The sequence below is a fragment of the Ceratosolen solmsi genome, unplaced genomic scaffold (assembly GCF_000503995.2).
Source record: "Ceratosolen solmsi marchali unplaced genomic scaffold, CerSol_1.0 scaffold2, whole genome shotgun sequence".
In the NCBI taxonomy this organism is placed as follows: Eukaryota; Metazoa; Arthropoda; class Insecta; order Hymenoptera; family Agaonidae; genus Ceratosolen; species Ceratosolen solmsi.
In genome coordinates this window covers 1,440,606-1,467,969 of record NW_011948422.1, presented here as the reverse complement: position 1 = coordinate 1,467,969, position 27,364 = coordinate 1,440,606, and the positions used below count along the sequence as shown (strand labels likewise).

Genomic DNA, 27,364 nt, shown 5'->3' with positions numbered 1-27,364 from the left:
ATTATTATATTTCCAAGCAACACTGCAACATTTGATTATTAGGGTTGCTATGACAATGAGCGATTATTGATAAAGTAATTTTGCCATAATAAGCTCGTTCAAACTTGTGTGATTTACTTCTAAAAGTCTATGTGTAAAAGGGCTTGAGAAATCATGTCAATCCGAATTGATGTAACAATTTTAACGTCTTATATAATAAATTTTATGTTGTATTATGGGTAGACTTTATGCTTATATGTTCCAAAAATTTTAAGTAGATTTTTAATTTACACTATTGTCTAATGAATAAAACTGTAGAATAGTTTAAGCTTATATAATACAGTATAAGTATAAGCGTATTTATGTTATATAATATAACATATATTATATAACATAAGTTATATATAAGCATATAGTATAAGCATTTTTATGCTTTATTTTTTATTATTGCATAATTTAACAATACACAACGTAATGATCTCGTTATCGTTTGGCATAATTATTATAATATTATAATACATCCATATTACCTAAACATTCTTATATATGACATTACGTTTATATCGATAATGAAACGAATTCTTATAGTTTTGTGTGTGCCATTACACATTAATGCGGCAAATCCGTTCTGGAATTTCATAGGTACAATACTTTTCCGACAACAATCGTAACAATCGAAATAACAGGAAGTTACTCAGAGCGAATATGCAACTTATTTTACTTCGTTCAGTTAACGCTTTCCAACTTCGTAACAACCTTAGCAAATGACAAATTCAGATCCAGTAATAACTTGGGGTTAAAGTGAACTCTCAATAACAGTAGTTATACAAAATTTACTTGGAAATTATAGTGGTTGGTGAACCATGTGTTATTTTCTTATTCATTATATATATATTTATACACGTTTGCCAAATTCGGTAAAAAATATTAAAAATAAAATTAAATACTTAAAATGGTAGGTTCGTGTGAGTGTATAGAATATTAAAGGTATTTATTGACAGTTGGTTTTATCATTTTTTTGTTTGTTTGTTTGTTTATTTATTTAATCGACTTAAGATATTAAACGGAAGTAACAAAATTTTTCCATCGTCATAAAAATATTTTGATAAAATTACTATAAAAAGTTAAACATCACTTTTCATATAATTTAACTACTAATAATATCTACTGTTTCGTCTTTGCAAGTTTAGCAAACTCGATTTAATCCCTATAATAAATAAATAATATACAAAATCAATAGTGACTTTATTTTATTTGAATTTTGAATGACAAACGTCCAGTGTATTATTCATTATATAAATATATTATAATATTGACAAAGCATTTCATTTCTTTTTGGAAATTGACCAAAATGCTAGATAAACTCTGTAACCAAACTAAAATATTGATTCATCTAATAGTAAATTGATTTTAAACATTTATTGGACTTTCTCAGATTTTCAGGGTATTTTATTTTATTATACACCATCAGATATTTAATATTTTATTATTTATATTTCAATGAACTATTACGATATATTTAAATAAATTTTGTAAATGGCTAAAACAATTATATGCTTTCATACATGAGAAGAAGTAATGAGAATTACATGAGAATATCAATAATATAGATTTAGCAAGAATATTTTTGTTTTAAAAAAAATTTAAAAAATTGTTCCTTTATTTATTTGTTTGGAAACACCATTTTCACTTATTAGTTTATTTTCAATAATTATAATTTATAAATACGATTAATCTAATATTATTTTTGTCATAAAACTGTACGATCATTGTATTACGAAACTTCTATATGCAACCTGAAACAATCATTAACAAGTTATGGGTTTAAATAATTGATAGAAATACGTTGTAAATTATTGTTTATAACTGGAAAATATGTATGAATGTATATAAAAAATAATGTTGCTCATTTTCAAAAACTTATGCTACATGTGTGAGCAATCATTGAGATCTGAAAAAGACATTATTAAAAAAAAATATAGAGAATGTCATTTGAAAATCAAACTTATTTTCCATTAATTTTTCGATGAAATTTATTATAAATCAAAATTTAAAATCTGTATATTGAAGAATTAAATTAAAGAACTATTCATTTTGATGTCATATTTAATATTCATTGCAAAAAATTTTATTACATTTTATAAAGAATTTGTAAATAATAATAACATAATACTAACGTCTTTTGGCATTGAATTTGTGTATTGCAGTACTAAAAATATAATGAAAAATATATCATAATTCGACTTGACTACAATCAATTATTAATTATTCTAATATTTAATTATTGTCAGCGCTGATAATGCCATGACAGAAAAAACTATAATAATTAAATTTTAATGGTGATGCAAATATATGCAATTAGAAATCATAACAGAGTTATTATGCATTTAATGAGTTGTAAAATAACATTATCATCATTATTATTATTAATTTCTACATGACTGCGCTGAATACAGAATACGGAACTGTGACTTAGGAATCGAGTGTGCGAATTTGCTCGGTCATGAATCGAAGCAAGAACCTTTCGTTTTTGCAAGGGTCCTTCGATACTATTGACCGATGTGTACATACTTTCTCAATAAATTCCAATTGTTCGACTCGTTCTTAGATTATAATTGCAAAGTGTACTGCGTCCCATATATAGTAATGTATAATTTAATTGAGCGTTATTTTAAAAAATTTACTACTATTTAAAAATCAATAATTTAAAAAAATGAATTTCGATTGTATTTCAGAACTGTATTGATATATATATATATATATATATATATATATATATATTTAATAAATATAATTTGTATTTAAGACAAAAGTAGAGAAGCATATCTCATATTGAGCAATATTTTTGCCAATTTAAAGTTTTTCAAATATTATATCTATTAATTTAAATAATACAAAAGTCTTTTTAATAAAATGTTATTTTTTAATAATTATAAATGTATCTCTATCGCATACTAAGATTTGTCTGCTTTCGATATTGGAGACAAAAATTCACCCAACGCCATGCACTTTGTGCAATATTTTCAATCAAATTAATAAATTAACAGAACAAGTAAAAAAAAAAATCATCGCTTACATTTTCCTTTTATTATATGTATTTGGCCAAGTCTGCCTGGTAGGTGATTTTCCTTTTATTCCATAGGATATTAAGAATTAAGTAAATGCATAAGTTTTCAGTATATATTATGACATTAACTTACCGGAAATTATTATAATAAAGCTTAACAATATTAATATAAATAGGAAAAATAAATGATATTTTATAAACATGTTGTTTAAATTTTCATATGGAATTACAATACTAAATATATCTTTATATACCATTCAATTCGTGCCTGTGTAATAACCATTATTTTTTTAATGCCACTATTTAATGTGAATTTAGGAAATATATGATAAATAATATATTTTTATTATTACACTTTTATTAAATATAAATTTATTAAATATTTTATCGACAAAATCTGAGACTTTTTCAAGAAAGCCATTAATCAATAGCTCGTCTCGGAATAATTTTTTTTTTTTTCAACAACCTCGTAATAGTCATTAAAAATATTCGAAAAATAATACCCTCTGAAACCATAAATATATATATATATATATATATATATATATATATATGTATAATACAAATAGATATAGACATGTGCAAGCGTGCACACATACTCATATATATATATAATATTAACTTATAGAAAAAAAATTTTCTACAAAGCTGTAGGAATTTAATAAAAATTGTCGACATCAATCTTGAACATTATTACTCTTTATTTATTTTTACAAATAAGACATATAAGGTAGCATGAAAATTTAAGATTTTTGTACAATAAGAATAATAATTTACAAAATTTTATTACTGCAATATTTATTTTATATTGATATAAATTTTATAATATAACTATACAGTTGATAAGATACGATACAACTGCGTAAATATAAATGATAAAATTTATTTTATATGCAATTTATAAGTTATTAAATAGTAGATAGTTTTTATTTCAAATAATATATAGCAGGCTCTCCTTCTAATTATTATTATATAGTTTAAAATGTTTATAATTTAATAAATAAATACGTTTTCTTTATTTTAAGCTATTTCGTGTTGGTGTTATGTGTCAATAAGTAGATAAATAATTGTGAAACTTTCTACATTACAAATACATTATTCCACAATACATTTTATTATTTGTATAGAAACAAAAATGCCTTTTTTTATCAAATTCAAATATGCCTATATAATTTTGAAGTTTTTCAGTTGAAAGTACACATATATCTTAGGTTCCTTCTTTTTGTTGTTTTATTATATTATATCTGATACAATGATTTATATACCCCAATTAAAATAATATTAATAAATAATTTTCAAGTGTATATTTTGTTTTGTCTATGTAGATAATAATTTTACAATATGGAATTATGTAGAAAAATGTTAAAATTCTAATTAATATATTATCTTATTAATCATATTAGTATATTCAAAAATTATAAATTAATTAACATAAGTGTTTAAAGACAAATTTTAAATAAACAGGTTAAAATTTATTTTCATTAAAATATAAATTCATATTACTGTCAGTTTTATCGAAAAAGCAGATAATTTTACAATATTTGTAGACCAAGAAAATAAAATTCTACTTTATTAGAATTTAACTAAATTGTTATTAACATATTGACTAAACTATTATATATTTATACAATTTGTATTAGCTATATATATTAGCTTATATCATTATAAACATACTACAAAATAAATGTGTAAAATAAATTATTATGTCTTTCGTTTTGATATGATATTACATACATCTTATATATATATATATATATATATATATATATATATATAATATATAGATGTGTGTGTGTGTGTGTGTGTGTGTGTGTGTGTATAAAAAAATTATTTCTTTAAGGAAAGAGGAAAAAATTTAACATATATCTTTCAATATTAAAATTAAGACAATTTTTATTAGTGAATATAATTATTACAATAATAGAGTTTATCAACAGTTATACTTGATAGATATGTTGTAACAATTATAATTTCTATACTTATCCAACAATTATAATAATCTATAATTAATGAAAAAATATATATAAATTGCTTTAAGTCAAATTTTTAAAATAAACTATGAATGTAAGTAGAGTATTTTATTATTCAGCCTATTATTCAAATTATAATTGTATACTGGTACTTTAATTCATTTGAATACAGCTATTTCATTATTTTGACTACTTCTTATTACAGATGTTTATAAAGCAAAAAGTTTTAAATATCAGAATTTTTTAAGCTGTTTTATTTTCTATATTTTTTAATTTATATTATTACATAACTATACTGTATAATAATTATAAGCTTATCTTTTAAACATAACTAATATAATTGTACTTTTGTATTTTTGTAATATAATTGTATGCCATATTAGAATAATGTATTATCCGTATGTTCAAAAGTTATCAAATTACAATCATTGTAAATATAACATATTGCTTATCTTTGAAATTTATTGGATAAACATTTAAGTAAACTTTTTGTAACGTCCTTATACCGCACGATATAGTGTAAATATATAAAGTAAATCTATATTATCAATATATTATGTATATTATGAGTAGAGTAAAACATGAACTTATTTTCAATGGATAATGTATAATACCTCATTGTTAATAAGATTAATAAAAAATTTTAAATTTTAAATTAATATTAATATGTAGATATTATAAGGACCATATATTTATGAAAGCTCTTTGGGTAATCGGTGTGTTGATTTATTTTATTGTTACAGTTTTATCTTAGTTAGGTAATGTTTATTATTGTTATTCGATAGTTGGTAATGAGAAATTTAATGATGAGGGAATATATTGTCACAATTATTATTGATTATACTTTTATTTCAGTTAATAATAATGAAATTAGTCAAGAAACTAAATTATTAAAATGTAAACTATATTGTATTAAAAATATTACATGATATTAATAATATAATTTTTTTGATATAAATGTTAATATAAATTCAGCTTATATATAATATATGATATTGAAATGTTAAAACTGAAAGTTATATAATAGGATATAGTAGGTAGCCTACTTACGTAATGATATATCATAGAATTATTTTTAATTACGTATGTAATTAAATATTGTAAATAGATAAATTTGTAAATTTCACAAAATGATATACATGTATATTAACACAGCTCCATTATTTTTTCATTAAACATGAATTTGTACTAATAACACTTTAGTACTGAAGAATAACAAACTAATCTTTTTTTATCAGGATACGATTATTCTTTACATTTATTACAATACATAAAGAAATTTTATATAGGATGTATAATATAATATATATAATAATTGATTTTTATAAATCATTTATTATATTTTATAAAATTAAAAAACTACCTTGAAATTAGCAGTTGTATTATATAATGATAAATTTAAATTTATTAGAATGCTATTGTATTAAATATTTTATTAATATATAAAAATTCATTTTACTTAATAATTACTCAATAACTCGAATAATTTTTTATTAAGTAGGTGAGTATGACTTGCAGTAATTGATATTACTAATAAATTGTTTGAAAACATGTTTTCAAAAATATCTTTATGTTGAAGAATTAATTTGTATTCTATAATTTATAATATTTAATTTATATTTCTATTTTTAACATTTATCTTCTGAATGTTAAAAAGCACGAAATATTGAAATTGTATATTTTTTTAAATAAACAAGTATGTCGTTTTAATCAGAAGCAATATTAAAATATTGATAATAGAATTTTAATAAATATAACTTTAATAATGTATATCGTACAAAGTGTAAAGCACCGAGAAAGAAATATTGAAACATTTACACATAACACAAGTAACAAGATTTAATACAATTCAAGCATAGTTTACCAAAGTAATTTATCATATTTTTTTGCACAAGATATAAATACAATAGATTGGCAGCTAAAGCATTAAAATAGTTCTTGAATAAATATTTTAAAATAAACTTCGTATTAGAGGATTAGATTTTATATGAACTGCTATTATATTGCAGAATAAAAGCTGTATATTTTGTTATTTCAATAAAATATAAGCGATATCCTGGAGATACAATTAATTATTCGATAACAATTAACTATTAATTCTTATAACTTAAAATTTTTTATGTAATAACTTGTTATAAATATTATGAAATGTGCTAAAGTTGTTACTTTATACTAATAAGAGTTTCATAATAACATTCATTTCATGACGTAAAATAACAAAAAATATACATACATATATATATATATATATATATATATATATATATATAATTTTGTTATTATATTTGTTTAATCCAGAGTTTCAGGATGTTCCGTAGCAATTAAATTGATTAAGAATCGGAAGGATTTGAAATTTAAATTAATATATATAGGATTATATTTAATTATAATTTCATGTCTTTAATACCTACTCGTAACAATCCATGTCAAAAGTTATGATTTACTTTATAGTATTTTTATTTGCGTTTCTATTGCTGTATCCTAGTGACTAAGGATTATCATTATTGATGGAATTTTTCTGACGTTTACATAGACAACACTAAAATTCATTTGCTGTTAAAATAAAAGAAAGTGTAGGTTTAAGAAAGTTTGTTTATTGGTAAGATGATAATTTATATCACGGTCGAAGCATATATAAAGGTATCAAGTAAAACTCAATAGGGTCACACATTATCCATAAGAATATTAAAATGTGTTCTTTTATTTTCTATATAAACTTTAGATCGTAAAATTTCGATAATAAATTTACCCATAGTATTGAAGAAATCTTCAGTCAGCCGACAATTAACTCTAATAAAATCTACTTTAATGTTTTTCCATGACATGGTGATGAAAAATTATGATTATTATTGAATTTTAAAAAAATATTATTTGTCAAATCACATTCGTCCAAATATCTTCTGTTTTTCATACAAATTATATATAATTATTTTGCATTTTGAACACCTTCCAAATGCTATTAATAATCAAATTCATATAAGGAATTTTATTTATATATGATATATGATGTTTTTAATTTTTACATATTTTGTATTATTTTTTAATTTAATGTTTTATGAAAAATACTATAAAATATTTTATATTAAAGTAAAACCGTCAAATGCTAAAAGAATATTGATTTAATTATATCAAATTATTTTCAATTTATGTTTCAAGTATAAGTTCAAGAAATCTCTATATATGTGGGGTATTTTCGGGAATTTTACTATATATTATTTATATAAACTTTATTCAATCATAAACTTATAATAAATTTTACAATGTCATTTTCATGTACTGAAATATTAATGACTGCCAGCTAATCTTTAATTTATGCAAAATCTGTAACTGAAACTTATTTAAGTAGTAATTATGGCTTAGTTAAAAAATAATTTCAATTATTATGTGTGATATTTACATTTGAAAAAAAAATATATTTATGAAAATAGTTCAAGTGATCCGTCGGTAAAAAACTAATTTTAAAACTTTCTCGTAAACAAGTGCTAACCGTTTAAAAATAAAATTGACAAGTATAAAACTTACCAAAGCACTAAAAAAAGCAATAAACTTTTAATAAATCATCATTTTTATAAAATATTATTGTTCATAGTGTACAAATGAAAAGCAAAATAAACTTGGAAGTTTATTAACGTACATATGCTAAAGAATTAAGTTTTATTCATTATTTATGGGGACACTTGACAACAATTAATAGATTATTGAATATAATGCAGAGCAGTTTGCAACTTTCCTACACTGATCGATTTCATATTGTAGAGAGGATATTATTCAATTACAAATTTTGCTTACCATTATTATTAGATGTGCTTGTATATATAAAAAAAAAAAAAAAAAAAAGGTTTCTATGTTTATATGCTTGGAATTTAATGTTATAAATATTATTTGATTTTCATACCTACACACGATTTACAAATATTTCTATTTCAAAATAATTATTTAATTTTCAATTATTTAGATGAAAATTGATATAATTGATGTTATATATCACATATGTTGTATTTAGAAATTGTCATAGAAAAACATAGTAAGAAATATTTATTGTATTTGCTTTATTTTATGGGAGCTTGAAACGTAGTTGCGAACATTTTAAAATATTTATATAATAAATGATTACTGGAGAGTGTCTCAAGTAAATATTCCAAGTATATTATTTGTAGTTAGACATCTACTGGGTATACTTTTTGAACTGTAAGAAAAATAAAAAAATTTTAATGTGAAAATTTATTTAAAATCGATTGAAAAATTTTGGTATATAAATTATAATATTATACTGCCATTTATATTTTGTGTAGACAATAATTTAAACCAAAACTTTTATATAAACTGCACTTCATAAATTCATTAATTTTTTATGAAATATCGCAAGATCAATCGAAAGATATTCAAACATTATTGACTCATTACTATCTGGTTATGAATTTTCAACGTAATGTTATTTCTATACGATAACGTTATTTTAATCTTTTGAAATATTTCATAATCATATATAATATTAATTATTCGCAGCTTTGATAATATAATTCAATATTATATATTAAAATTTACTTGTCGTCATCACAATAATAATATAAATATTAGTTATGCCGATATATACTTACACTTTCGAAATAGACAACCAGAGGGAGGTCTTGCACTACTGGTAGATCTATAAAATAAATGTAATTTTTTAAACTAAATTACCGTTTGAATGAAAATTCAAATAAACGAGAATCAAAATTATAATATTTGTATGTCTATTTTTTGTAATTCAAATTTAAATCTAATATGAGAAAATGTTATTTACATTATTCAGGTCGAGGTTGATTTATTTGTAACTTTTAATCATTTTTAACGAGTTTTAAAGAGTCTCCTGATTAAAAATTTTATCAGTAAAATAAATTTGTCATTACTTTTTATATTTCTAGAACTAATATATGTTTTTGTTTTTTGTTCTTTTTTTTTTTATTTTAATAAATACTAAAATTACTGTATTTTTTTTGTAAGCCTTCTAGCAACTATTAAATTATACTTAACGAAAAATTTTATGCAGTTATTATTTTTATATTAATGCGACTATACTTGTAATTTTAGAAAAAAATTTCATTTCTGCATTTCAAGAAGATACAACCACCACTAAAACAAAACAAAAGCTTAACTTACGTTGTAACTACTCTAACTGGAGTTGTATCAAAAATCCAACGTGTTGCCGTGGACGCACCTTGATAATACAAAATTAATAAATTAGTAAATTTCTAATTATGAATATATGCGTTTAATTATAAGCAAACCTAAAGAGTTTTCCACAGCACATATGAAAATTGTGAGAACTAATATGAGGAATTTCATTTTTTTAACTCAATAATGTTGTTTAAAAAATTGTACTTAGTGCTATACCGTTATAGATATATTATATTGTTATGTCGGATGTCTTTTTGTTTTATAGGAAAAAAAACATTATTCTAAAACTTACAGATGTACTTTAAATTTAAATTTATGTGCACATAAGATAGTCTTTAATCTAGTGTGCATGTTTACTTATTGTCATACACGATAAATTATTATACACTACTAATATTACTCATGTGTGATGAAACCGATGATTTATTTCTATAACGAATAATTGATAATTTTTTGCAGCAATAAAATTCTAGAATAATCCGATAATACAAATGTATATTTCGATTTTTTGTATTTTATATGTTAATTTATAGATAATATATTAAAGAAAACATTTTTTTCTTTAACAATTTAATATTCTGAAGTTCGTAACTACATTGATTTTTACATGTTTAGGCTTTACTTAGGAAAATTACTGTTAACTATTTAAATAAGCAGGTGTTACTTTAAAGTATCATGTTTTTGTGAATTTATTTATTTAATATTATGCGATCGAAAAGTCGACATTAATGCTGAATAAACAGATAGAAGGACGTTAGTGGTAGCAGATTAAATAATTAATTGTGACTGTGATTAATTAAAATAATACATAATAATATAGAACTTATTATTTTACCTTTGATAAAATTAATTTTATCCATATAATATTGCTTCTTGCGAGAAGGAGATATCAATAATTTATAATTTTAATAATAATTGTATTCTATTATGTATTGGTAAAGTTTATATTTTGAAGTATTGGAATATAATCTAATTAGTAAAAACAATTAATATTAAGTACAATACAAAAACCATTGTATAAATCGATAATAAATAGTAACAATAATTATTATTTAAATTATTATTTTGTCTATGCTTATTAAAGTATGCGTGCATGCGTGAGTTTTTTTTTTAAATGTACTTGGACAGATTGGATACAAATTGGAGTCTAATTCGTGTAAATTTAATTGCTTAATATTGTTTTTTTTATAATTGTTACTTTGAAAAATTACGTACAATGTATATTATTTAAATTAGATATATCGATAGCATTTTACAAAGACAAATTGTCTTAGATAAATTATTAGTAAATATTATCACATAATTTTCCATTTTTGTAATTAAAATTAGATAAAGTAGATTCAGTCGGGTATTTATTTTTTGTTTATTTTCAATTTGTCTCTTTATTTATCTTTACAATTGAGCGCACATGTAGCCGAAAGCGCTCGAGCGTCCGTGATCATGTGCGCGCGCAAGAACAAAATAAGTTTTAATCAACTTATTGGAGATAATAGAAAAATTAGATTCGAATGTATGAGATATAATTAATAAAATGCAATTGTATATAAAAATTGCATTATTTAAAACTTGATTATTTATAGAATTTATAGACCGTACAATAAAGCGACTTTATGATGATATTCATGACATTATTCACGCCATTACAGTACAGATAGATAGTACAATTTATTATTTTGTTGAAGAAAAAATTCGAATTATTACTATTTCTAATAAAAGCATCGAGCGACAGCATGTAATGAAATATCGAGGGAATAAGAACATCTCTCGATATTAGTAATGATAACGGTAGAAGAGAGTTTGAAAAACTGAGCCAGGAGACTAAAGAATATTTGAGTGCTTAAGTGTGGAGTTCGTGACGGTTGCAAGTATTTTGCAACGCAAACGCACGTCAAAAGAAATTTCAGCGATCTATTTGTTTAAGTATTTATGGCTAATAGGCCTTATCGCTCTAAAAATGCCCGCATGTTGCGCGTGTAATTACAAGCATTGAATGCGAATCCCTGCCATTGGCGATATCCAGTCGGGCAGCAAAAAAGATGTGGGCTCGTCGTCATCGTGTCCAACATTAAAAGTAAAAATGAAAACACAAGATAAGCTCGTTCGAAATCACAAGATAAGATCGGCTCACCAGCGAGACCAGCGAGATATAAAGGAATAGCACAGTGGAGGATGGTTGAATGGCAGGCGATGGTTAGAGCGATGGGCGTTGGGCGTTGGGCGGACGGGCAGGTGTGTGTGCGCGCGTCTCTCTCTCTCTCTCTCTCTCTCTCTGTGTGTGTGTGTGTGTGTGTGTGTGTGTGTGTGTGTGTGTGTGTGTGTGTGTGGATGGTTGGGTGGGTGGGTGGGTGTGTGGGTGGGTGGAAGGGACACGGGTCAAGGAGCTTGGCTCCCGTAAAGATCAAATGCGACGCGCAGCTGAAGAAATGGTTGGGTGGGTGGGTGGGTGGGTGGGTGGGTGGAAGGGACACGGGTCAAGGAGCTTGGCTCCCGTAAAGATCAAATGCGACGCGCAGCTGAAGAAACGCGGCACAGGATGCGAGTGCAGCTATCGTCAGCATCTGAAAGTAGTTGGTGGTCGTGAGTCGAGCTTCAGCAGAGACCGGAAAGAGCCACCTGCCATGACGGGATGCGACGCGCGACACGCACATGCCTCCTCCTGAGTGCGTGGGCGTGTGCGTGCGAATGCACTCGCGCTGCTGGAAATTCGGCTTTTTATGCGCAGCTTGAAATGACAAGTCATATTTAATGGCGACCCTTGCTTCGGGTATCTTTCTACTTTCACCATGTAATATTTAAGAGCAGAATGGCTTTGCGCTACATCTTTAATGTCACTCAAAGAGGTTTCATGTCCGTCTTTACATAAATTCTTAATCAAATTTGTACGGACTGTTTTTTATTATTAAAGAGCATTGTTATCGGATTGTAAATTTACACTTGTAAATATCTTCATTTTAATTTCCTCGACATTTGTTGATGCTTGTAATGTCAGGAATGACAGTATCAAAGCCTCGGGCTCGTCATTTCTTTTTTTAATAAAATAAAAATACAACGCAATTTATAAAGTAGTATTTATTAGGCGATATTTTATCGCTCGGTGGAAGTTCCTAGATACTCACTATGGATTTACGTGCTGATTTTTTAAAAACATTATTGATGTTTTAGTATTATGATGAGATGAGTGCATGTGATTCAAATTTACTATAATATTACAGTAAATGGACTCTAAGATGAATAAATTAATATGTATGGATACATAAGATAAAAAGTGATTGTCCGTTTGAGATGAAGTATATACTTTATTCTTCTTATGAGCAGCATGAGAAAACTCGTTCCAGTAATTGTATATTACATTAAATTCTACGTGGGTGAAGAAAATTTGATACTACGGTATGTATATACGTATGTCCATACATACACACATAAATATATAAATATATAAATATGTGTGTTTGCGCGTGCGCGTGCGCGTGCGCGTGTGTGGTTTTACATCGCCTATAAAACATGGATGTGCGTATGATGTTTATACAATACACTCTGCTTACTTTCTATAATATTTAAGATTAAATTGTGCCATTCACTATTTAGGATATGTCCTTTATAAACGAAGTGTTATATATATATATATATATATATATATATATATATATATTGTGCATCTTTTATACATTTTCGTAAAAAAAAAAACTTAGGATATTTGCATACATATATTTTCTGTCATTCCTTTAAAATGATAAATTCTCCTTTCAAGAAATCTTCTATATCATAAATTACACATAAAAAATTCTTACGCTATTAATATTTATATTGTAAAGAATTTAAATATGTTTTGATAATGTTTTATCATAGACTAACATGAATTAATAAAATAAATAAATTAACTTTTACTGATAGCACGTAATGTAATAATATATTACATTTCAGATAACTTGCAAGAATATAATGTACTTTACACATACATAATTATTTTTTAATTAGTAGAATCCTTCAAAGGTATATTAAATACGTAATAATGACATATTTTTAGAATATAAGATAAAAATATGAATAATGAGTGTCCATTTGTTAGACATAAATAGTTATCAAATATTGAATAGTAAAATAAAACATTAAAGCCTTATATAAAATATTGATAAAATATTATTGAATTATATTCTAAAAATACATACGATATTGTACGAAATATAAATTGAATTCTTTCTTAATATTCTGATTAAATAAATTAACTACATTAATTAGAATCTTTTGAAAATATGGTTAATTTAAATTAATAATGTTAAAATCACTTTTCAATCATGAATATGTAAATCTGTCCTTGTAGCATTAATGCATTGGACATGTTAATAATTTATAATTTTGTAGATAATAAATTTTATAGTAATTGCTATTATTGATTAATTATATATTACTTTCGTTATAATTATTTAATAAATTATAATAATCCTCATATAAAATTTTCTAATAAGCTGTTATTCTTGTATAAGTTAATAAATCAAATCTCTCAAAAAATATAAATAATATTTAACTATTTTATACTGTAATTAGGTTAGTTCAAATTCTCGTAACAATTGTTTGTAAGTAATCATTCGAGATATAATTCTTATCCTATAACAATTAATAATTAACAATTAATTACTATATAATGGATCAATATTTCAAGAATTTTTGTTAAATATTTGACAATTCTGATATTCAGTTATTCACATGTCGAATTTCTATTCATTAATTGAATTATAATAACATTTTCATTTGCCTACCAGTATTAATTTAATACTTTGATATAAGATATTTTTGTAATTCTAGCCAGTTTTATTATTAATTATTTTGTTGAATCTTATTAATGACGAATCATTTCATTAATGACTGCGTATTTTTTCACTATTTAACGATAATAAATAGATATATAACTACTTTTATCATTAAGCATATATTTAATGTGAAGAATTATTTAAAAATATTACTATTTGACTAATTTGCATTCATTCTTTTTTTTATTTACGCACACACACACTCACACACATAAAAAATGTGTTATCTAACTATGTTGTTTTAATTGATTGAATTTTATTTATTCTGTTGATATTTTTTAAAATTAATTTGTTAAATAAATCTTTGTTTGATATAGTATATTATCCAATTGTAAATGTATCGTAAAGAAAATTTGATAATTTGAGTGGCTTTGAATATAGTTTCCTCGCTTCGACATTATATCATTTGATCGTACTTTATCTTTGAATAGTTCATCATGAGTAGCATTTTTATTCCACTATAAAGAACCCTCGATACATCATATGAGTTGGCTATTAAAAATGTGGAAATTCTTTTAGAACTTTATGATTAAAGTCTCAAGTTGGTATTAGGTTTAATGTCGATTTGTCAATGTTACAAAGAAGTACTTAATTATTATACTAAAACATAAATAGCATTTGCTTGCTGACGCTTAGTTAATACAACAAATATTATAATTAAATTATTAAGCATTCTTATTTATTTACATATAAAATTAAATTTCTAAAATCAACCTTCGATAATTTTGCTACTTAATAGCTTATCTTATTCTTTGGCATTGATAAATTATAATCCAAATCATAATGGCGATATATAATAACATTAAATTTTCTAAATAATTATTCTTATTCGATTATTAGCGTTGTTCATTATTGGAAATAATAGTTTTTAAGTACTATTGAAAATTAAAATACTCTAACGTAAAATATAATATATTAATTATTCATCAACCACATAATTAATCAATGATTATTCCTAAAGGATTATTTTGTATCATTTTTAATTAATAATTATATATAATTTGATGTAAGTAAATATGCTTTGATCATTAATGTATTTTTTATTTGAATGATCGAAATTATGAATAAAATTATTGAAAAAAATGATACTTGTGTTACAATTAAATAGGTAAATTTAATTGTATTATATAAATTTAATGTCACTCCAAAAAAATAATTAAAATCATTATTTAATATAATAAAAACTTATGTTGATTTATGTATTTAGTAGGTATGTTAATGTATTTTAAAAACAACAAACGACGATACTAATAATGTTTGATATTTATATTATTATCAATTTTTTAATATTTATAATTTTATTGGAGAGCTTAGGTGAAGTACTAAATGAAAGTTTATAGAATTCGATTATTATTCATTACTGAATATTGTAAATTCAATAAATATTGTATGATAAATTAATTATTAAAATAATGTGTACACGCAACACGCGCAATATGTGGCGACACAAAAGAATTTTTACACAAAATGTCTTTTATATAGAATTTCGTTACAATTTGTTTCGTTATATGTTGATATAGTTTTTTAAAATTTATTTCACTATTTCCATATTAATGACCATTCAGAATTTATAATATTATGGACTCTCTTTTACAAAATAATGACTATATTTGTCATAATTATATAATGAAAGAATTGAAGTTTATCAACATTCTGCGTTCCATGGAAAACCATGAATTACCTGACTATTACAAGTTTCTTTGCGATTTTAAAAAGTCTCGGTAAAGTAATCTAATTACATATCCCTAATAAAAGAACATTCATTGAAGCAGATTTCAATAAACATAATCGAGTTATCGTTCTCTTCGAATTTAAGGAAAGTAATGCAATACAAATAGAGCATATTGTAATATCACTCGACTGCCTAATATCCTAATAGTCAGCTCATTTCTTCTAATCAAGTCTCCTTATAAAATAATCCCATTTTCATTCTCGGAATCTAAATGAAACGTATGAAGAGGCAAAAATAACAATCTCAATTCAGTTCACGCACTTGAGTAAGTCGGTTCGCCCGTCGTACAATCGCTTATTGTACGCTCGTTTCGTTAATCTTTTATCGCTGACGCAACGTCACGCCGAAAACCCTTGTCCGGCCTCCGTACAATAACTTCGAGACTCGCCCCACAATGCCCAATTACAATAAAGTCATATCATCAACTAAGAAGAAACCGAGCAGCAAAAAGAACCTCGGCAGCATCCCCATTACTACCCCCAGCAGTGTCTGCTTACGTCAATTATTAGGGCTTTTAATTAGATTTGGTTTTGCGTGCGGCGCATTCTCGATCGCCATCCCATTAAATGCTTTATTCCCTCTCCACTCTTCGTTCTTTATTTTAAAATTTTACGAGTACGATCATCGATGTGTGGATGCGGGCAATTCGGCGCAGATTAAAGGGCCTGAAGCGTGTCCGTCGATGGTCAAAGAGCAAGCCGCGGCTTTTGTTGTGAATTTCTAACGGTCGACGAGCGCTTTTAGCCGTAAAGTAGTCCTGCATTGACCATCCTACTTTTTCAGGTGTACACGTGTGTAGTATTAGCTTTCAATGGCTCACCAAGATGTTAATCTTCAGCTGCGCTTTAGCTAAGCGACACACACAGAGAGAGAGAGAAAGAGAGAGAGAGAGAGAGAGAGAGAGAGAGCGGCGACGAAGGGAAGGACGAAAGGAAGATAAACTGACAAAAGTTTAAGGAGCTCGTTTCTTCGTCTACATTCTCAACGACGTTTAGCGTGTGTCTTGAGTGCTCGCCACTTAGAAAATCAAGGAATCGAAGTCTCGGAGAGACAATATATATTGGGCAGAGGGAAGGGACAATGCTGGGGAAGACATCTCGCGTAATATCGAGGAAATCGTGCGACAGTTAAAGGCTAGATTGGATTGATATTTATATATACGAGGCTGCAAATGCACAGAGTGCTGTAAATATTTTACAACGCAGTACAAGAAGATACTTGGATGTAGATTTTTTTTCTTGATCAGAATTCATAATGAATGAATACTTTCTTTTAACCGCGACCATGTTTCTTCTTATTACAAACGGGAATCGTTTTACGAAAAATTATTGCCACTACCCTCGTATATTTTCATTTCGTGTATGTTTTTGAATAAGTGTTGCGTCGTAGAATTATAGAATACGGAGCGAATAACGCTTGTCGACAAATTGCCGTCCACGTTTGCCCTTTTCCTCATACAATTCTTATATCTATTTGCCATATTGCATCCCAAGAAAAACTGATTTTCAATCTGACCATATAGTGAGAATGTTGGTTCTGTCTTAAAGAAAAAATGATAAGTATCCCAGGAAGCGAGAGCGATGCTCATTTCCAATAATATATAGATTTCAAAGTATATAAAAGCGATGCATTTGCTAGCCCTTAACATTTTTTAGTAAATTTCTCATATCAAAAAGAGCAAATAATTTTGTCCCATTGTAGCTTCCAGAAGTGAACTCGTACAAAAACTTTTCATCTATACGCCGCGTCTCTTATATTACAGAAAATCCAGCAATAATTTCAAGTATAAAGAATATTTAAGGTGCAGAGAATACGAAGATAAGAGGTAAACACGGTAATAAATAACACGCGAACAAGAAATCAGTCTCGATCGCCTTATTTTTGAAGTAATAAAAACGTGGTTAAGGGTGTAAATCTTGGTGCGATGCGTCGTCCTCGTGGTGAGGTACACCCGGGCATACGGGTTAGCTCGGAGTGCGTCCGTCGCCGTTACGCTCGCTCTCACGACTAGCTTTTAGCGTCCAAGAAATAAGACGGTGAGAGAGAGGGGGGGGGGAGGAAGAGAGACAGAGATGCTCTCGCGATGATAAACCCAGCACCGACAGAGAGACAGTTCGTTCCAAACTAGACAGAAATCCTCTCGACTATAACCTTCCATGCTGCCGCCGAAGAGCCAGGATAGCAAAGAGTCAGATAGAGATAGATTTATTTTATATAAAAGAGAAGGAGGGATTTGAGAGAATACGAGGGAGAGACAGTGAAGAAGGCCCGAGTCGCTCGCTCCGAGAGATAAGTGTACAATGGCCGAAGAGAAGCTCCCCCATCCCCCCTCCCCCCGCTTCTCACCGTGCTCCATGTCCACAATCTCCCTCACTCGCACGTACGCACGCTCTCTCTCTCTCTCTCTCTCTCTCTCTCTCTCTCTGACTCACTCACTAAGGATCCCTTCCACTCGGCGAGTTTGATAAGATCGGGCTGGTCATTACGAGTGTCTCGCAGCAGGGGGGATACCGCCTGGACATGTCGGCTTTCGATTCTCATCCGGGCGAACCGAGCACGAATCTTTTATTCCTCGGTCTTACTGCATCATCGTCGTCCCTCTCCTTTCTTCCTTTCTTACTTGCGCGCGGCTCCCGCGAGAAACCCTTTTCACAGATGTACGTGCGCGCGCTCGACGACACCCTGAACTCCTCCCCCGACGATAAAAGTCCTCATTGTTAACTTCTAAGCGGCCGATGGTTTTACGGCTCCCGGTGTCGTTATTGTTAACGCGTAGCTGCGATATCAGCAGCACGAGGCTAAGCACCTCGCCCTTACGGGAAATCAATTTCGCCTGCGAGGCGAGATATCACGTGAAAATCTCGCTGATTAGAGAGATGGGATACGCTTGGCTCTCGCGTCCCTCGGAAATGGCTTCGCCAACGAGAGATCCTCTCTCACTTTCAGATGTGTTGTACGTCGAGATCTGATGTTGCCATCTATACGAGAAGCTGCTTTCTTTTCAGTCATATTCGAAAGCTATCTTGCGAGAGAGTACTCCTTGTTTATTGGAGAAGAACGTTGAAGCTCGCATTTGATAAAGACGTAGTTAGCCAATGTAGCCTCGGGCTCTCTTCTTTTTTTTTTCACAACCGTCTCGATTCTATTGGTCCACTTCAGGTTGGCAGATTCGTGCCTGGACTGACGTTTCTCGATCGATCTGCTTTCCTTTACATGGGAGCAATTTTTGTAGATTTTGTTGTGGATGGACGAAGAGGGAATCGGTGGGAAAGGTAGTGCCCGCCGGAGGGGGGGGGGAGGATAGGCCTTGAACTACGTAGGATCCCGCATCTTGTCACACGAGGCGCAATACGCGTACTTAAACAGCATTAATTTCATCGGAGCGGCAATTAACGTTGCCACAACCATAGGAAGGACAGGGTAGTTTTGTAAAAGATGAAATTATCCTAATATTCGTCTGGAAAGGAGAAAAGGAAGAAAAGAGTAGTTTACGAGGACAAGCGACAGATGTAGTGCGCGAGCGTTGAAGCTTTTCAATATTTCGTGAAGAGGATGCAAAAGCATGTAAATAACGGTGTCTCTGCCTACGGTCTTCCCAAAAGCAGAAATAAAGGAAAGGAATGAAAGGAAGTACATCCTGCAGCTTGTTATCTCAAATACTCCCCGAGTATCTGCATTCGTGTCTGAAGGCGAGGACACTGGTTTTCACTCATGAGTGCATACGCACACAGGCCCCGTCGTACCTGGAGAGCGGCGGTAGCTCCAATGTCTCGCGTTGTCTCCCCCTTTTGCCGAGCAGCGAGAGGGAAAAAATGCGAGAACGTAGACGTGAGTGTCTCTTTTCTCTCTCTCTCTCTCTCTCTCTCTATCTCTCTCTCTCTCTCTCTATCTCTCTCTATCTATCTATCTATCTATCTCTCTCTATCTCTCTATCTCTATCTCTATCTCGTTCTCTCTTCGTCTCGACGGGCTGGCAGGAGAGGGTTAAAATTTCGAAAGGACTAGGAAGGAAGCGGCGAGCCGAGAGCGGATAGACAGGAGCCCTTCGCCTCATTTAAGCCCCTCGACGCGATGTCGCCCAGGCATAATCCGGCATTAGATCTCACGGCGAAGAAAGAGATTACATCTGCAGTTTAGTCGCATTTTATAAAAGATGCAAGCCCGGACCCCTCCTGCCTTACCCTTCTTTTCTTCTTTTCTACGATCTACTCCAAGTTGAGTCCGCGCCGAGTCGCGGAGCGAGAAAACGAGGGGGGAAACGCCGCTACAAGCCTTTGATGCGATGAGCTCATTTTTCTTGTCACTCACTCACTTTTATACTTGGTAATCTCGTGCGCACTCCGCGTGTAATGCGCACTTTTCCATGCGGAATTTAAGTTCGATCTATCTTGCCCGGCCCGTATTAGCGTCCCGGTTGGGGCACGGCCGAGCCCCATTCCCTTCCCCTTTTAATTATCGCGGCTTCGGAATGTCATTTCTATGCGGAATTTCTGTGCGCGAGTACGGGCGCGTGTGCGCGGTCGTAATTGAATCCTGCAGATTTCCGAGGCCGAGTTAGCGTTAAACCGAGCGACAAATGCGCGAGATGAATATTAAAGGCCGGATGTGATCCATCACAATATTTAAATAGCCCGTTACGGCGCTTCCTTTTTTCTTTTTTTTCTTCTTTTTTTTTTTACACCTTCTTCTTCTCTCTGCTCACTCTCTCGTTAAAATAATAAAAAGCCGAGAAGAGTGCGTCCGGAGAACGGGGTATAGCGAATCTTATCGCAGCGCTGAAAAAGTAATGCGAACCGAGACTTTGGATGCTTTCTATTGTATTCTGTTTTTAGTGGTGGAGTACTTTGTGCCGCCAAAGCGATTCGTGCATTTTTCACTCGCAATTTCAAATGTCGAGATTCTTTACTTTTACAATGATAATATGCATTTTAATAAGTATGCTTTTTTGCAAGTGATACGGCAAATCTGTGCAATGTTCGACATTTTTAAAGTTAATAATACTGTCTACTGCCATTGTGTACGATGATGATTTTCCCCTTTCGTTTCCTGTTTTTCTCTGCTTTTTTTTCTTTTCTTCTATTTTCTTGTTTTTTTTTTCTTTTTTCATATTGATTGCAATAATTTAGAAAATAATTTTTTCTTTACATTAAGTTTCATAAAATCTATTTTTATAATCGTAATTATTATTATTAATATTTCTCTTAGCTAGCTCCCTTGTTCAATATGCACTCAATGTGCTAAGTGTTCGGTGCTAAATGTGCGCGTTGGCGCTCAACCGCATTACAGAAAGAATAAGCCACAACTTGACGTAGAAAGATACGCTAAAGCGAGTAAAAGACAAATAAAGGACTGGATATCATGCGTTACCGAGAGATATTGTGAGCCGCGATAAATAAACACCGATTGGTGCATGGCAGCAAATTTCGAGAGTAACAAATGACGTCAGCAGTATATAAGGCAGACGCTAATTCAGGTGAATATAAAATTGTAAGCATTTCCGGAATACGTTCTTTCACTTTAACCAAAGTACTCATTTCTAATTGACAACAGCCAACGCCACACTTCACCATACTTAACGGGTACTGATAATCTCAAATACGCTTCTCAAGAGAGCCGAAGGAGAAAAGACCAAAGTAAGATAAAGAGACGCTTAACGTCGTGTAATTTTCGAGGCTCCGAACACCCACCTGCGAGCATCAACTCGCGCGGGCGTACTTACAAAGCTCGCGGATAATAGAAGATCGAGGTGAGATGAGTGAAGGATCGTAGGGTGGGCGGCGGTGGGGGAGATGACGGGTGGTATGGGGATTTACTGGCGGGGGGACGGGGGAAGATTACGAGTTGGAGGAGAGGACCGAAAGGTTATAAAGCGCAGGGAGGAAAGGTGTCGGAAAGTCAATGGCTTGTGTGTTGGTGGAGAGGGGACGGTGAAAGGGAAGTCGTAGGTGGCTGAGAGATCCCTTTAAATCGGGGAGAGACGATTCTCACGCTCACTAAGACGGGGCTAATAATTGCCTTTGATTGATCGGGAACGTCTACGGCCAATGCATCGATACTTACACTCTCACCAAACGAAGTGTGGCGTGGTTCTGCTTATCGGTACGCCAATTGATCTTCTTCCGCTTTTACGTTACGTGGCACTTCCCCCGTGCTTTCCAACATATAACATAGTCCCGCTGCTTGGGTGTAGAGTAGTACCGTTGACAGGGTTGGAAGATTTTACGCTTCGAGGGCAATAGATGGGGTGGTTTTGCCACTAAGGGAATGAGACCGAGAGGTTCGTTTCTTCCCGTGGGATATTATGTTGTTGACTTATAAACAAACATATATCAAAACACTGTTTGTTTTTCGATGCTCTCTCTCTCTCTCTCTCGTTTTCTTACTATTTCTGGTTGTAGATGTAGGGATGATGACGTTAGTCATGATTGTTGGTTCACTTATTAAGTAATGATTTGTTGAATATTAGACGCACGAGTACCATCGCTGTACTGATACAAAGTACAGCAGTATATTAGTTGCTTATAAAAAATGCCATGTAAGATATCATTCAGCATTAGGTTTTCCCAGTTGCTGTGGACTATAAGAAAGTTTTGAGTTTAGGTTTAAAATACCAAAAAAAAAAAAATTAGAAAAAAGATAAAACTATACTCAAACGATTTTGAATTTCCGGTCTTTTTTTATCCGTCACTCATTACTTTTCAACGCGTGTAAGTATATAATCCAACCCAATGAAGTTTCTTATTGAAGTTGAAAAGAAATTAATGGCATATAAAAGTGAAGTAAACCAACTTTAAAGATACTGACGGTACGACTAATTCGACATATAACCTCAACATTTTATAATTCTTTTGTATCTTTTATTCTTCTCCTCTGCAGTTTGTATAATTTTTTAGTAATATCGATCATCGTATTAATAAATAAATAGGATGAATATTAGATATTAGAGAACTTCAAATTCATAAATAAGTATAATACTTATGCTGAAATAAAGCAGAAAAATGGATTTCTTTGGATTATTATATCTCATTTTTCCAGTTGAGAGTTTCAAATTCCAAGAATAAAAATTATATTGAATGCTTGGGTAATCCAAGTATTTATAACGGATAATTCCATTACAAGTATATAATTGTTTCCGCAATGTTGCGTTTTTATATTCATTGGAATGATACTGTAAAATATGTATTGTCTATTTTATAATTCTGTTTGTATAAAAGATTAAATAAATAAGCCATTTTTAGAGCATAAAGAAATATTTCAGCTTAAAGCACAATGAATTAAAGGGTTGATAATGCGATATTCGAAAAAAAAAAAAAAGAAAGAAATGGTGCATCGAAAGCAAGTTCCTATGGAAAGTACAATTTGTGTTGTCTATACCTACGGAAAATCGCATCCTCGAAGTTTTCATTTCATACGAGAGTCTATCCAGCGTCATTCGTCAAACGAGTAAATCCCCGTTTGAATCTCTCTCTCTCTCTCTCTCTCTCTCTCTCTCTCATTCTCTCTCTCACTCTCCTTCTTGTTCATTCGTTCGCTCTTTGACCGAACAATGAACCTCATATATACCCATGTAATATTAACAGATTTGAAATTGTTCTTCCTCCGTAATAATGATTTGCAACGTCCGCGTCTGGCGAGCCCTCGAGTACGGCAACGAGTCTAGTCGTTTCCATATCCCAATAAGGACGACAAAATATCCGAGCATCTCCACGAGAGGCATATCTCTCAAGCATAAATTCGCTCGTTCGGTTACTTGGGGTGAAGGACACTCTCTGCTCGGGGTACGGAGTTCGGGCATTAGCGCGAGTATTTTCCTGACTAATCGGCGTCTGGTTGTGCTCGTATATATACAATTGCATGAAATATCCTTAGGCGTTTGACGGAGTGGATGGGTAAGGAGCAAAGTGACTCATACTCATGTCTACGCGACGGAAGCGTTTTGATTCGGAGATGAAGAAGGCACGCAGGTATTAACATTGACAATAGCCGTCGATGGTGATGCGGTGGGTGGAGAGCAGAACGATAAACAGCATGGGAGTAGAGGGGGTGGGGTGGGAGCGAGGACACAAAAGAAAGGCCGATTCTTCAGGCTGCCTTATAGGCTTTAAAGATCCGTAAAAGGTATAAGCTACTAAATACTATTGTATACATATATATATATATATATATATATATATATATACATGGACATGTTTGATATTGCGCTGGTAGCTTATATAGGCAATAGCTGTTTTTCGCGGAGAAGGAAAAAACTTAGGACGATAGAGGCGACAGCGAGGATTTCCACAGTATCACTTGTGCGCGATGCGGAAGTAAGTCATCCACGTGGCAGAGATGGTCGAGGGGACGCCGACCGTGGTAACTTGGCCGGTCGGTGGGTGGACGAGAGGGACCGCGAGGTAGAAAGAATATAAGAAAAACAGCCGAGACTCATCCGGAAGCAAATCCCGGCGGCCAATACAATGGTATATATATATATATATATACGTATGTATGAGTGAACTTGGCGGGAGTTTACGAGAAAATATAAGCCGTGTGCGGTAATCTTAAGAAATAAGTGGATTTACGGCGTGCGAAAAAAGAGCGAACCAGGGTAAGACGGTAGCAGTCTGCGTTACTTCCTTTGGAGAAGCAACGCTGGCAGAAGAAAAAAGCCGAAGGAAGGTGGACACGCGGAGGGCTTTCAGGTGCTCCGAGTTTGGGCTGCAAGTCATTGTGACGCGGCTCAACGTCCCTCCATGTCGAGGAACGCCTCCTCTCGCGGCATCTCTTCGCCGCCTTTATCTCGGGAATGAGGGAAAAACAAACAGCGCCGGCCCCGTTGATTTTCTATAATCGTAATTGGCCATCGTCGTGGTCGTCGCGCCAGCCTTAGCGAACTTTAATCTCGATTGTTTCCGAGTACTCGCCGCTAAAGCCGCAATTAAGCTCCCGCCGGCCGAGCCATTGACAATCTCGCAGGCCGATTTTTGCTTTATCAGGCCCCTGGAAAACCGTCTTCTCCTCGGCTTGTTCATTTTTCATCTTTGTCTTCCTTTCTCGCCCGCCCCCACCGACGGTATCCGCCACTCCACCCGCGCCGTTTAGCATTTGTTCTATTTAGGAAGACGAAGTAGATTTAGATTTAGATTCGTAGGTCGGCTTGAAATTTTACGCGGCAGGTGCGTTTGAGGTCGAACGGATTTTCACCTGCGCACCGATGAACGTTATGGCCAAATTCGTTTTCGCTGACTAATCTTCGGGATTTCGCACTGCCTTTCAAGTATTTTTTCGTGCTCTTTCTTCTTTTTTTCTTTTGTTTTTGCTTTATTTCGTCTGGTTTTGTTGTTTTTTCGTTCAGAGTAGTAAATTTGTTACGAATTTTTATCGATTAGTAAGCGTAGCGCGCGGCGCCTTGTCTTGAATTTAAATTACTTTTTTGGAAAAAAAATAGCACAAGAAATTTCTGTACAAACACGTGTGCTGCCTTTTTACACGACATTGTACAATTATTATGTATCCCGATGAAGCGAATCGTAGAAAAATATTATTTGCAATATTATTTCAGGAGGAACAATTTGCTTTGTTGATGTGCGATCGAATGGAGCTTGCGTTGTTCGGGAGGCATTCGCATATGATCACGAGATCCTTTAAATAAGTGTATTTAAAGCTTTATACAGCCAAACATTAACATATTTTAAACATAACGTCATATTTTACATAATTCTATGCAATTAGTATACATAAGTCGGTTTAAAGGAAATTTCCGAGTATTTCATGCAATTAACATTATGTTTTCCATTCTCAGAGTAAAGTGTATTTTCTTATTTCTTTACCTTCTTGTTCTTTCGTTTTTTTTTTTTTTTTTTGTTTTTTATTTTTTGATCCCCAAAACTATAATGCAAAGCTGTCAACCCAATGAAGTTGTACGCCGGTTATTCGACCGGTCCTCCACTTAAAAACATACTCAATTTTTCGGCGATTACGAGAGAATCCGTAATCGCCGGGAAGCCGACTGATATTTTCAAAAAATAACTTTCGTCGCACAAGATAATTCATGTATCGTCCAAAACTTGCCCGAAGTACCTTACCGAACTCTCTCCCTCGTGCTTTTTATTTCCCGGCCACTTTATCTCCTACCTCCTACCTCTCATTCTCGGTGCGTAACGACGGTTGTTCTCTCGCTCCCTCCACCGCGAGGGAATCACTAATTTGTTTAATGGCGTTCTCGCGCACAGGTCCGTGGAAGTACCGTATTATGGATCGTTAAGAAAAATGACGGATGCGCCCGCGGCGGCACGTACAGCTTTACTCGCCGAGCCAACGTAATCCAAATCGTTGATTATGGAATTGGGTGATTTAATTTAATCGGCTGGTGGAGTGCCGCTCACTTCTTCGCGTCGATTGAAATGTCGATGGGAGTAATTGAGAGGGAAATCATAAGCTGCGTGCCGCGGGAGAGTTAAGAAAATAAAGGAAGATATAAATAATAATAAAATTACTAAGATGGCCTGGCCGACGTACGAGTACGCTCGTGCTCTATGAGCTGTATATCCTATGCGAAGAAACTCTCCTTGTCATTATTATTATTATTATTATTATTATTATTATTATTATTATTATTATTATTATTATTATTATTTATTATTGTAAATCGTCGCCTCTCAAGCTCGGCTAC

General features: G+C 31.0%; 1 long non-coding RNA gene across 1 annotated transcript; it reads right to left on the bottom strand.

The window, feature by feature from the left end:
- Positions 1-9,612: 9,612 nt before the first annotated feature.
- Positions 9,613-10,396, bottom strand: LOC105361749 (uncharacterized). Its single transcript, XR_912848.1, has 3 exons — positions 10,284-10,396; positions 10,156-10,213; positions 9,613-9,661 (listed from the first exon to the last, which is right to left on the bottom strand). It is a non-coding gene; the product is annotated as an uncharacterized LOC105361749 (long non-coding RNA).
- Positions 10,397-27,364: the final 16,968 nt, after the last annotated feature.